We start from the raw sequence: 13,218 nt of genomic DNA, 5'->3' as shown, positions 1-13,218 counted from the left end.
CTTTGAAAAAAAGTATCAGGCAAGGATGATATTAGATGTTCCACTGACATTATTTCATTCAATGCTTTACATACTTTATTTTTTCCACAACTTTATAAAGTAAATATCTCTATTTTGGGAACCATGAGTAAACTGAAGTTAGTAAAGTTAGTGACCTGCACAAGATACAACTCGTGAGGTGTAGCAGTGAGGTCCTAGGCTTGTCTGACGACAGAGTTTCCATGATTTTCAGGCAAAGCAGTTATTTAGGCTAGACAAAAACACAAGCAAAGGACTTCACATTGGGAGAATATTGGTTTTGGCTTATGTAATTAAACTTGGTTAAGGCACTTAGAGGCATTAAAAAAGTCATTTGACAATGCACAAGTGAATAATGGTTTTCTCAGACAAAACCAAAGCAGGTACAATTTCCTATGATGAATATTATCATTATGTATATCTAGAATGTACCAATAAAAAATTTTAAAATATCAACCCCCCCACAACAACAAATATAAAAAATCAGTATTTATGTATTATTATACTCAGGGATAATTTATCTTACAAGAAGATTTTTAGTTTGCCAGTCTAAGATATACATGTAACTTTTTAGATTTGCCTGTTATTCAAGGTCAGGTGGAATTCCAATTAGCCCCATTATACTTCTATACGTACAACTGTGTCGCCACCTAGTGACTGGGCTGATATTTCAGTTTATTCAATTAGCAATTATTGGTCAAACATCTAAAGCAGAGGTGGCAAATGTATGGCATACATGCTGCTGTGGGCACGCAGAGCCCTCTCTGTCAGCACGCAAGCCAAGTGTATGAGTTGTTTTTTCTAAACTAAAACCTCAGTATTCAAGTTTAATTGCTGTTTTGGCCCTTTGGCTTTGGGTTGCAGTTTGGGCTTTTGTTTCTTAAAGGTTTGCCATTACTGATCTAAAGTATTGAGTATACTCTGGTTTCTCTTCAGATCGAATAAATCTTTCACCTTTTACTAAAGTATTGAGTATAATCCTAGACATCAAAGATCAGAGTAAGATTTCATTTTCTACCCTCAAGTTGTTCACAGCACAAAGTTAGGAAGTGTGCGGCTACAACTGTGAAAAAGGGAATTTTGTGAAACATCTCAGAAATGTTGTTCCATGTGGGAAAAAAACCCAACAAAACTTGAAGCACATTCCTGCATGTTTCTATGTTCTGTAGAGGTCATTAGTCATAAGCATAGGTGTGACCGTGTTGGCGTGTTTGTACTAGCCCTGCTTCAAGACTCCTCTTCCTGGCTTCTCAAGTTGAAGTTCTGTTTGAATCTGATTTTATTTTACTTTGGCCTCCTGGTCATCAAAGTAACACAAACTGCTAAATGAAACACTACTCGCAAATTTGAAAGGAAATTAAATAACACTATGTACCTCTCCCTCTTTACCCATGAGAGGGCAGTAGAATACATAAATGTGAATTAATTTATTATACTCAACGCATGATAGATTTGGTTTTATATCTGACATCTGGAATTCAGTCTGCCTCATTTTGCCAAATAATCTTCCTGAATTCAAATGACAAATTTCAAGCCAGGCATGGTGGTGCATGCCTGCAATCCCAGCTCTTAGGAGGCTGAGGCAGGAGGATTGCTGAGAGTTCGATGCCAGCCTGGGCTACATAGTGAGTTCAAGGTAAGTGTGAACTACAAAGGGAGATCCTGTCTCAAAAACACCAAAATTTTTTTTCAAAACCACACTACTTTAACCCAAAATTTCATCCTTGATAATTGTCTGAGAAACCTTTTTGTTTGCTTGTTTGTTTGTTTTGAGACAGGATCTTGCTATGTAGTTCAGGATGGCTTTGAACTTGCCAATCCTCCTGCCTGAGTGCTCAGATTACAGGCATGCGCCACCATGGCCAGCTGAAACTTTCTAAATATACTAGATAAGGAGGTGTGGGAGTTCATAAAGATCAGTGTTCCACCCTTCTAAAATGTTGGTCGGAATATAAACTAGTACAGCGACTGTGGAAATCAGTACGGAGAGTCCTTTAAAAAACTAAAAAGAGAAACTCCACTGGACTCAGCTATACCCTTCTGTCCCTTCTGGGTATCTTTCCCCAAAAAGTTAAAGTCATTATATCACAGTGATATACACAGGACTGTTTATAGTAGCACAACTCACAATAGCTAAATCTTGGAAATGGCCTACGTATCCACCAACAAACGGACGGATAAAGAAAATGTGGCATATGTAAAGGATAAATTTAAGTCATTTGTAGGAATGACCAAAAGGTGTAGGTGCACCTTGAAATCATAATGCTAAGTGAAATAAATCAGGCACTGGTTAAATATTTCATGGTTTCATTTATATGAGAAATCCAAAGAATAAATAACGTAAAGAGCAAAATAAAAGACAGATGCTAGAAACAAGCAAATGGGAAGAGGGTCTAAGGAGGGAGGAGGAGAGAGGAGGAGAGGTGAGGAAGGGAAAGTAAAAAAGATTAAAATGCAATATGTGTATGTACCAAATCTCCAGTTGAATATATTCATTATGAATCACAAAAATACTTAATGAAAAAAAGATTAGTGTTCCAAAATTTATTACAAACCATTCACATTTATTTTTCTCAGTGGGACATGATTTAAAGTTCTGTAGTCACACCTCTCCCCGATTATAGAATTCTATTCCCATTTTTATTGTCCATAGCTCTTGGTTTCACAATGGTTTGAGATTTGCTGTCTATTGTTCTGCTGAAGTTGGCTTGTGACGCGGCTTTCTGTGAGTGTAACCAAACACTCCTTTCTCGCAGTCTTCTATTTTGGTATCTCTGTGAGAACAAATGTGGGAGGCCAAGAGGCTCTGGCTGGGTGAGGCAGGGTGGGGTGGTGGGTGGAATGGGGCGCGCGGGGGGGGGGTGCTGGCGAGCCCGAGCCTGGGAAACAGGCTCCACTCATCCCAGTCTCGCGGCTTAGGTGAAACTGGGCTAAACTCGCGGCAGGCACAGCGCCATGAGCAAGAGGGTGTGCAGGCGAGTTCTTATGCATACGTGCGTCTCAGCCAGGCGTGGCGGCCACCCGGGACTCGGGAGTGAGGATCAAGGCAGCTCCGCTCCGATTGCCAGTTCGCATCTCCCTGCGACTCAAGTTGGAACCATACTGCAGCTGCTTGAGAAGTATTTGCTCCTTGCGCTCGGCCAAAGTGCTACTGTTTGACATTAAAGACCGCAGGCCAGCTGAGGACGGTGACAGGCGACAATTCTAGTTTCTTTGAAAGAGGTGCCAGTTGGATTTCTTGATTAAACCAGGCTTGATGTCTCTGGTGGCTGAAATGCATCAAACGTCACTTAGAGTTCAGGTCCGTCGCGCGGGGCCGGTCTGACCGCAGGCACGCCGAGGTCCTGGGAGCTCTGGCTCGAAGCCTCGGACGGACAGCTGTGGCCCGGGTCTCCTGCCTGCTGGGACCGCAGCCTGGCGGCGAGCAGGGCCGAGGAAGAGGTTGTAGCCAGTGAGTGGACTCGACGCCGGGAGGCTCCCGAGCTCACCCGGGTCCCAGGCGGTGCCGCTGGCAGGCGGAGCGGGTGAGGGAGGGGAACGCTAGCCAAGGGAAACCTGCTGAGGCGGAGCCTGGTCGTGCCAAGAGGGAGGGGTGGGAATGTAAGCCAATAGGAATCAGGTAGGGCGGGGAAAGGCTGAACAGGGGCGGGGCCTTCGGCAGGGTCTGCGGGGGCGGGACGGAGTGCGGCAGAGTGAGAGCCGGCGTCGCGCGTCTCGGCGGAGCGGCAGGACCTCGTAAGGCGTCTGCAGAGGGCTGTAGAGGGCCGGACAGGTAGGTTCGGCGCGGTCCGGGACGGGGTCTCAGGCCGCCCGGGCTTTGGCCGGTTGGCGCCGTGGGTCCGGCGTGTGGCGTGGGCTGAGGTACTTCCCGGCGCGGTCCTCGGGTGGCGGGAACCGGCCGGGCGGCGCTGTCTGGCCTGACGGGGCGTCCCCGGCGCCCGCGGCGCGCACCTCTCGGCCCGCTGGGAGGCCGGTGTCGGCGGCGGGGCCGGCTGGGGTCTTCTCGCCACCCACTTCGGGGTGGGCGGTTCTGAACAGTGCCCCGAGGCCGCCGGCCAAATTTGGGCTTGGATAGGCTGGAACGAGGACTTTCGGAGAACTTTTATGGTCTTTAGAGGTGTTTTGATTCTAAATAGAACCTGGCAGGCACTATAACCAAAGTCGTCACGTAGAATTTTAAGTTAAGAACCTGGCAATGAACACCCTAGAGCATTTGAGTAATCCGTTTAGCAGATGATTAGATTATGAGTCAAAAGGCTTGAGACTAAAGGCCAGGCCCACTTTCCGGAGTGATGCCTCCGCCACATTAGCTTTTCCGGGCCTCGGTTTGCTGAGCCCTAAAGCGGGGAAACTCATGCTTTGTGGGTGTCCCGAGGCCCGAGAATGAGATGAGTGAGAATGTTCTGCAATGGCACGAGCTTTACTCTAAAGCTAGTTTATCACCCACTGTTTCAGATAAAGTGCTAAATTTCTGTTTACTATGTAGGTAAGTTGTTTAGCCTATTTTCTCATAAAATCATCATGGAAGTCCATTCTGTTTTTAATCAATTCGTTAAATTTTCGAGACAGTGCATAGAAGATGTACACTGTTGTTGAATCGTTACCATGAAGTTTGGTAGCAATCAGTCGCTTTTACCTTGGCTAAATAGTTTTTTTTTTTTTGGTACCGGGGATCGAACTCGGTTCCTTCCGCTGGCGAGGCAGGCGGCGGAACCACTGAGCTAAATCCCCGGCCAGCCTTAGCTAAATAGTTGTACTTTAAGATAGTTGGCAACGTGAAGTGGGAGTATTGCTTCAAATTAAGACTTTCGTTTGTTTTTGTAAATTGAAGGGCTATTTAAGGAAGATTTAAATCCTCTTAAACTAAGTTAATATATAGCCTTTATTATAGATATTTATGTTGTATTTTGTTTTTTGTGACAGGGTCTCACTATATATTTCAGGCTGGCCTTGAACTTACTATGTAGCCCCGGCTGGCCTTGAACTCACAGCAATTCTGCTTCGCCCTCCCAGGTGCTGGCATTACAGGCATTTGCCTCCACTGACATTTATGTTCTTTACTGTGGGTATGTGTGTTCAGAGGTTTAGAGAGGAGTTACAGGAGTGTAGCTTAATAATTTCCCAGGGAGAAACCAGGATATATAATAATTGTGTTTCTTAGTCTTTCATTAGGTTTTTTGTATTGAATGTGGCAATAGACTTTTTAAATCATAAAGGGAGAATACTAAGTTTTTTGACAATAGGCTGTTTTCTAAAGGTGCGAGTCATTGTTTTTAGGGTCTTTTTTTTTTTTTTTTTAAAGGAAAAATCTCTTTTTTATTGTGGGATTTTTTTTTTTGGTACCAGGGATTGAACTCGGGACCTTGTGCTTTTGAGGCAGGCGGCGGAACCACTGAGCTAAATCTCTGGCTTTAGGGTCTTTTTGAGACAAAGTCTTATTATGTTGTTCAGGCTAGCCTTAACTCCAACTCGTTGTGAGCCTCCTGCCACAGCCTCCTAAGGGTTGGGATGACAGACATATGCCTAGCTGAGTCTTAAAAGCAAGAATATTAGACCACTGTATGCCAAGATGAAATTAAATGGAGGAATAAAAGGAATGTTTACTAGTGAATATAGATATTTTTCTTTTTCTGTGAATAGGTTTTGCATTGCTTTTAAAGTTTTGTTTAGATATATTTCAATATTTCATTAGATGTGTGTTTTGAAACTACTTTAAAGCACCAATTTTAGACAGGTGCTCCATAATTTCTGAATCTATAACTTGTTGAGTTTACAAGTCTAAAACCTTACAGTCACCTTATTTATTAAGCACCTATTATTCCCCAAAGCACAGTTGTAGCACTTACATTGTATTCAGATAAAAGTGGGTTGTAATTCCTTCCCTGTGGGAAATTACACTCTATGTAGTGAGCTGTATTTAAAAAAGCTGTTTGTTTTAAACTGGGCACAGTGACACACAGCTGTAATCCCAGTTTTCTGGGAGAGTGAGGCAGGAAGATTGAAAGTTCAAACCCCGCGTCGGGGCAGTTTAGCAAGACCCTGTCTCAAAATTTAAAAAAAAAGGAGGAGGCTAGGAATGTAGCTCAGTGCAAAGGTCCTGCATTCAATCCCCAGTACCTGGGAAAAAAAGCTGTTTTAAAAGCTGACTTTAGGGATAGGGTTTTAATTTAGTTGTAGAGCACTTTTGCCTAGTGTGCACAGGGTGCCCTGGGTTTGATCCCCAGCATGGCAAAAACAAATAAAAAACTAGTAACAGTAGACTATCAGCTAGCATTTATTGGACCTAGTCTGTCCCAGGCAGTGTTCTGAATTCTATACATGTGTCACCTTATTTAATCTTCACACCAATACCAGGAGGGATGGGTGCCTTTATGATCTTGCGGAGGGGCATAGAGGGGTTGAGTAACTTGCCCATCATCAGACAGCTTAAGTAGCAGAGACAGGATTCAGATCTGATAACCCTGGACAACCCTGACCTTCACCTTTGCACTCTAGTGAGTTTCAAGTTCTGTGAGTGATATACATAGGGAGTGGGACAGGTATTTAAAAGAGTTCTATGAGGAACTTCTTCAAAGGGTGGGGAGCGATGTACATATGAAATCCACAGGTATTTAAAAGACAGCTCTATGAGGAACTTTTTCAAAGGGTGGGGGGACTGGTATTGCAAGATAGAGTTGAAGGCATGTACAAGCTACAGTTTAATTATGCTTTGTAAAAACTTTGAAGGGGGGGACTGGTGAATGATGTGGGATTCTTTTTGTTTCTAAACTCACTCAGTCATTACAATTGTGGCATTATTTAGCAATATATGAGATGTTTATTTTTCAGTAAGTTTAAACCATAAGTTAAATGTGAGGTTCAAGAAAAGAAAATGCTTCCCTGTCTTCAGGAAGCTTATAGACGTGTCATTAAGTCCAGGTTCTCACCATTTCAGGGTGCAACAGAGGTCCAGAGTTTAATGGGGAATACTGATGAGAAAATTATTCTACAGGGGTAGGGAGGAGGATTGTAGAAAAGCTGCCATATTTGAATTTGGCTTTGAAGGGTGAATAGGAGTTGCAACTCCTATGTTTTCAGTAAGAAAACAGTAAGAATGAAAACCAGAGATTGGTTGGGGCTGGGGATTTAGCTCAGTGGTGCCGACGCCTGCCTGGAAGCGCAAGGTCCTGAGTTCCATACCTGGTACAGAAAAAACAAACAAACAAAAAAACAGATATATGAGAAAGTGTGTGGTATATTTGAGAAATGTGGTCATCACTAAAGGTCAGAGTGTTACTGAGGTGAGTGACTGGACTACAAGGGATGATGCCTGGAAATTAACTGGAAAAAGGAAATCATAGAGCTTGGCTGATTGTGAGTTAAGTGGAGGTAATGGGAGTTGATTTGATTCCCTTCCTATGGAGTAATGAAGTGAATGATTGGTCTGGTTTGGCAAAATTTTCATTGTGGAATATGATGTTAAAGACAGTTCTGAAACTTTGCACTACAGGATATATTATAAAAGAGCAGATTTACATAAGTAAAGAGTTAGGGTTCTAAAAAAGAAAAAAGAAAGTTTGCTGGTGCCAGGTACTAAGGAGCTTTATGTATCATACTAAGGACTTTGGACTTGATTGTAAAAACAGTGAAGAGCCCGGTGTGGTAGGGGACACCTGTAATCCCAGCATTTGGGAGGCTGAGCCAGGAGGATGGCAGTGAATTCGAGGCCAACCTGGGCTACATAGTGAGTTCAAGGCCAGCCTGACCTGTACGGCAAGACCCTGTCTCAAAAACCAAAATAAATAAATAAATGAATAAATAAATAAACCCAAACAGTGAAGATCCAGTGAAGGGTTTTGAGTAGGAAAGATAACGTGGTGGTGCAGAGTGGACGCTGAATTGAAGGAAGAGAGAGGAAAGGTGGGAGGAAGTAACAATAAGCCTGTTGTTATTGAAATAGTGCAGATCTGAGCAGGTGAGGCTCTGGAATGGGAAACTACTAATGGGAATGGAGAGGACTGGATGGGCCTGGACAGAGGATGAAGATGTGGAATTGGGAGGACTTCAGAATCAGTTGATTCTGGAGGAACAGAAGAGTAAATGACTTAATTTCTTACCTTGGAATACTGTATGGATAAAGGATCTTGTTTTGTTTTTTATGTGGAGGAAGATAATTTTTTCAGTTTTGAATGTGTTGAGATCAAAATGTCTATGGAGAGTTCAGTTAGAGATGTTGAGGTAGGATCCATAGTCCTGGGATTGATGATTCAGGTTTCCAAGTTAACAAGTAATCATTAAAGCCAGAAGAGCAGATGAAATTAAGAGAGCCAAGGATAAATTATTTGCCTTGTGTAAGTGGAAGGGATTAGTTTTTATGTTAATTTTGTCTTTTAAATTATTGTAAAGCCGTGAAATGGATTTTAATTGAAAACTTAAATAACTTTCATATTTACATGAATCCTGTCCTTTTAAAATTTTATTTTGAGAGTCATTCATTTGTTCCAGAATTGTATTGTCTAAATTTTTACTGGAGTCCCTCTTTGTAAAGAAAACTTTATGCTAGACCCACATCCATACAGGAAAGTAAATCCTCTAACTTTATTATAAAAGTACCTTTCCTTGTCTATACTTTGTATTTGCATGGCATTATGCCTTGAAGCAAAGCTCTGAAATATGGTCACTTGAATGTTAGTTCTTAGAAGTCAGAGATAAGAGCTTTTTAAAAAATAAAAATAGGCCGGGGATTTAGCTCCCTGGTTTCCCAGCCTGCTGTGCAAGTGCAAGGTCCCAAGTTTGATCCCATTACCAAAATAAAAATAAAGGTTCTCTATCTCCTATAACTTTAGATTATCTTAGTCTTGATAACCACCCTTACTCAGTCTTGGTTCCAAGTCAGTGGTGGTAAACCTATGGCAGTGGGCTGTTTGTGTCACTGAAAGCTCTAAAAGGTTCACCATCATTGCTCTGAGTGGTTTAACCATTTTCAAAATTCATACTCATCTCCTAAGAATGAACGTTTGGCACCACCAAAATGACTCAAAGAATATGTTATGGTTTTGAAGCCATTTTCAAAAACAATGCTTCAATATACTTTCCCCATTTTTTTGTTTTTCTTTTTTGATTCCGGTCTTGCTATGTAGTTCAGGCTTGCCTTGAACTCTTTGTAGCCCAGGCTGACCTCAACTTGGTGATAATCTTGCCTCAGCTGATATTACAGGTATGCACCACCACGCCTGGCACTTTACCCATTTTTGTAGTACTGTATTATTAGAATAAATGTATGGTCTTCCAAAATAGAGGTAGCAAACATTTTCTGTAAAGGGCTAGGTAGTAAATATAGATTTTGTGGTTCAGTCTCTGTCACAGCTACCCAGTCTGAACAACAAAAACGAAAACCCAGCTATAGACAGTATTAAATGCATAAGTGTGGGCTGTGTTGGAATAAAACTTCATTTGTAGACACTGGAACTTGAGTTTTATATGATTCTTATGTCACAAAATGTTACAATTTGATCTTTTTTCTCCAACAATTTATTGCTTTTTTGAGACAGGGTCTTACCGGGTAGTTCAGGCTGTGCTTGAACTCACTAAGTAGCCCAGGCTGGCCTTGAACTTGAGGCAATCCTCTTGTCTCAACCTCCCAAGTGCTGGGATTACAGGTGTGTGCCACCACACCCAGCCCCAACAATTTGAAAAAATGAAAACCACTCTTAACTCAGAGGCCTTATGAAAACAGGCAGCCAGTTAGTCCAGGGGCAGGCCATAGTCCACTGATCTTGTCTTGAGGGATGTTCTTTGAAATACTTGGATTTGTAAGGTTAGTTGAAAAACAATTATGGCTCTTCAAGGTAATACTCCTATTTCTGAATTCAACTACATTTCTTAAAATACCTGAAAACATTTCACTTATCCTCCATTTCTCATAGAAATACAAGAATGAGCTGAGTGTGGTAGTGCACACTGTGATCCCAGTCCTGGAGAGGCTGAGGCAGGATTGCCAAAATTTCAAGGCCAGGCTGAGTTACATAACGAGTTCAGTCTGAACTACATCGAGTTCAGTCTGAACTACATCGAGACCCTGTCTCATTTGTAGATAGATAAAGAAATAGATTGATTAACTTGTACAATGTTGGAATAAAGAATATGTTTGAGAATATTGTTTCAATATTCAATACTAAACCAGGAGCAATGGTGCATTTCTGTAGTCCCAGCACTCAAGAGGCTAAGGGAGGAGGATTGTGATTTTGGGGCCAGTTTGGGATACATAGTAAGACCTTGTCTGAAAAAAACAAAAACAACAACAACAAAATTTAGTATTCCTTACTGAACTAGTAAGACTGCAATCTTGCTTCAGTGAACGTGTAGATGCTGAAGTTGTACATGCTCACCAGTAATCCCATCACTCTGGGAGGCTGAGACATGAGAATGAAAAGTTTGATCCCATCCTGGGCAACTTAATGACTTAGCAAGAACTTTCCTCAAAATACAAAATAGCAGAAGTGCTGGGGATGTAGCTTAATGCGAAGGCCTGGGTTCAATCCTAGTACTGCTAAGAAAACAAAACAAAACAAAAGTCAAGGCACTGAAACTTGGATGGAATGAGAGATCGAGGCTTGAGGAAGTGATCTGCATTGGTTCCCAGAGACCAGGACAGAATAGAATCTTTTGTTTTTTTTCTTCTCTGACTTGAATAATTTTTGACCTGAAGAAAATGTGGTTTTTCTTCACTTCCTAGGTAATATAGGAGGTTATAAGACTGAATGATCAAACATGGTGAAACGAGAATGGAACAAAAAGGATTTTTTTTTGACATCCATCTATCCCAAGGGCCCACCCTATTTTCTTTCCTTCCTTCCCTCTCTCCCTCCCTCCCTCCCTTCCTTCCTTCCTGTACCAGGGAGTCAGGACCTTGTGCTTGCGAGGCAGGTAAGTGTCACTGAGCTAAGGCCCCAGCCCTTCTTTCTTTTTTCTTGTGGTGCATAGTGGGGACTGAACCAAGTGCTTCAGGGTAGGCATTCTACCACTGAACTTGACCCTTTTTGTCTTAAGACAGGATCTGTCTAAGTTCCCAAAGCTGGCCCCTAACTTGTGATCTTTCTGCTCTGCCTCCTGAGGAGCTGTGGTTTCAGGTATCTGCCACCATCCTTAGCTGTCCACCCTGTCTTTGAGGAGGAAGTTGAAGGTTTTTTCTTATAAATCTTAGATTTCTAGTTAGCAGCCTGAGAACATTTTTAGCATTCAGTTCAGACAATATTAATCCATTTATATTACTTAAAGTTTATTCATGCTCTTTTTAAAATTTCTTAATTTCCTCATAATTTTTATAACAGTGATAACTTTATAATAGAAGACATGGAGGGAAATTATTAGTTTCCCTTAGAAGTTTGAATTCCTAGAAATGACATAGTTGTGTATTTTTTTGGTGTGAAGTTTAAAATTTTGAATGGTTTGGTGAGACACACACACAGAAAATGTGTGTATGTGTGTGTATTTGCTTTTTTTCCTCTCTTTTTTCTCACTGGAGAAAATAAAACAACAAAAACCCCTAAGCTGTGTGGGATATGTTTGAGGTGGTTACTTAGAAATCTGAAGCATAATTTTGAATTTAAATATTTATCTGTACTTTTTGATACTCTGATTAAATAAAACTCTATTAAGACCATACTAATAGGGCCTGCTGGAAGGAAATGAAACAGCCTGTTCCACAGCAGTATTGAGTGGAAATCTTCTTTTCCCTGGTTTCTGTTTACACTTTAAAGGGTAATATGGAACAAAAGAGGAAGATTATGAGAATTAATAATGGTTAATTTGACTAGGACTGTAATTTGATGGTTAGTATTACATAGTTAATTTATATTAACATAATTTGAGGTCATACAAAGCGTGGGAGAATTTTGGTAAAAATGTTGGACATGTCCATGCAAGTTTTATTTTAAACTTTAAATGCATTCTTTTAGTTTGGTATTTTCAAGAATTTGGTCATAATTGTAACTTTAAAATCAAACTAGATTGATGGCCTTTACAATTTATTATTAGAGGAAAAAGGTATTAAATAAAAAATTGAGAGGCGTGTTCAATAGCTGGATCTAGAATTATAAAAATAGTGAAATTGTTGACTTGAAAAAAAGTACAAGACTTTTAATGAAGATTATTTAAAATAAGGTTTTAGGGGCCGGGGATTTAGCTCTGGTTTTGCCACCTGCTGCGCAAGCGTGAGGGCCCGAGTTCGATCGCTGGTACCAAAAAATAAAATAAAATAAAATAAGGTTTTATTAAATGGGCAAAACCTGACTAAAATGTCAGCCTTTATGTATTGGCTGTAATGAATGCAATGTTGCAAATGAAATTAGAAGTCTTTAAAATTTAAAGCTGGGCGTGGTGGCATTTGGCTGTAATCCTATCACTTGGGAGGCTGAGGCAGGAGGATCACAAGTTTGAGACTTAGTCTCAAAAACAAAACAAAATAAATAAAATAAAATTAGATTATTGGAAATTTAGCATGTCAGACATTCTCTTGAACATACTAGGCTATACCACTGTGCTATATCCCTAGTCCTTTTTATTTTGAGAGAAGGTCTGAATTCCCCAGGTTGGGCTCAACTTGCCTAACCTTGTGCCTCGCCCTTCAGACTAGCAGGGATTACAGGTGTATGCCACCAGTTTGGCCCTTGGCTCACTTTTTTGAGGTGCTGGAGCTGGAGCTTGGGCCTGAGGCATGCTGAGCAACTGATAGACCACTGAGCAGTGTCCCAGTCCTTCGGTTTTTTTAAAGAAGCCCACCACATGCACACTGGAGTTTGAACCTAGTACCTTTCACTGAGCTACATCCCCAAACCTGTTTGTTTTTTGTTTTGAGACAGGATTTTGAGATAGGAGAGTAGGGCGTGGCAAAACTGGATGGGGAAGTGAGTGTGACCTGTTAATTGCGAGATCCTGGAACAAATCGCAGGACATTTCCCAAAGCCCTGCAGAGGGACTTCTAAGGGAAACTCAGGTTCTCAGAAGGCTGGCCTAGACCTGAGTGCTGCCAGAGGCGTGGGGTCCCGGCACTGCCGCTTAGGACCCGTATGTAGAAGTTCTCTAGGCGACGTGAACAACATGAAGGAGAGGTGCCACAGGAAGAACTCGGTATGGGCTTCCCTCCTGATAGCCCGCCCTGCTTTCTCCAGGGTGTCCTTTTATCTTGTTTTTTTCCTCCTTTACTTGGCCCAAGCTTGCTCT

General features: G+C 41.6%; 1 protein-coding gene across 3 annotated transcripts in view; it reads left to right on the top strand.

Moving 5' to 3' along the window:
* The first annotated feature begins 3,691 nt into the window (after window positions 1-3,691).
* Dennd2c (DENN domain containing 2C) overlaps window positions 3,692-13,218 on the top strand; it is a 90,733-nt gene continuing 81,206 nt past the window's right edge. For all 3 annotated transcript variants that reach the window (XM_087213279.1, XM_087213280.1, XM_087213281.1), the window contains exon 1: window positions 3,692-3,790. The gene's annotated coding sequence lies outside the window, so the exon portion shown is untranslated. The remainder of the gene's footprint in view (window positions 3,791-13,218) is intronic.

This window comes from Heterocephalus glaber, unplaced genomic scaffold (assembly GCF_053883595.1).
Source record: "Heterocephalus glaber isolate CG9 unplaced genomic scaffold, H.glaber_assembly_v1.0 deba00001442, whole genome shotgun sequence".
Lineage (NCBI taxonomy): Eukaryota > Metazoa > Chordata > Mammalia > Rodentia > Bathyergidae > Heterocephalus > Heterocephalus glaber.
The sequence above is the reverse complement of the archived record's forward strand: the minus strand, read 5'-3'. Positions and strand labels throughout refer to the sequence as shown.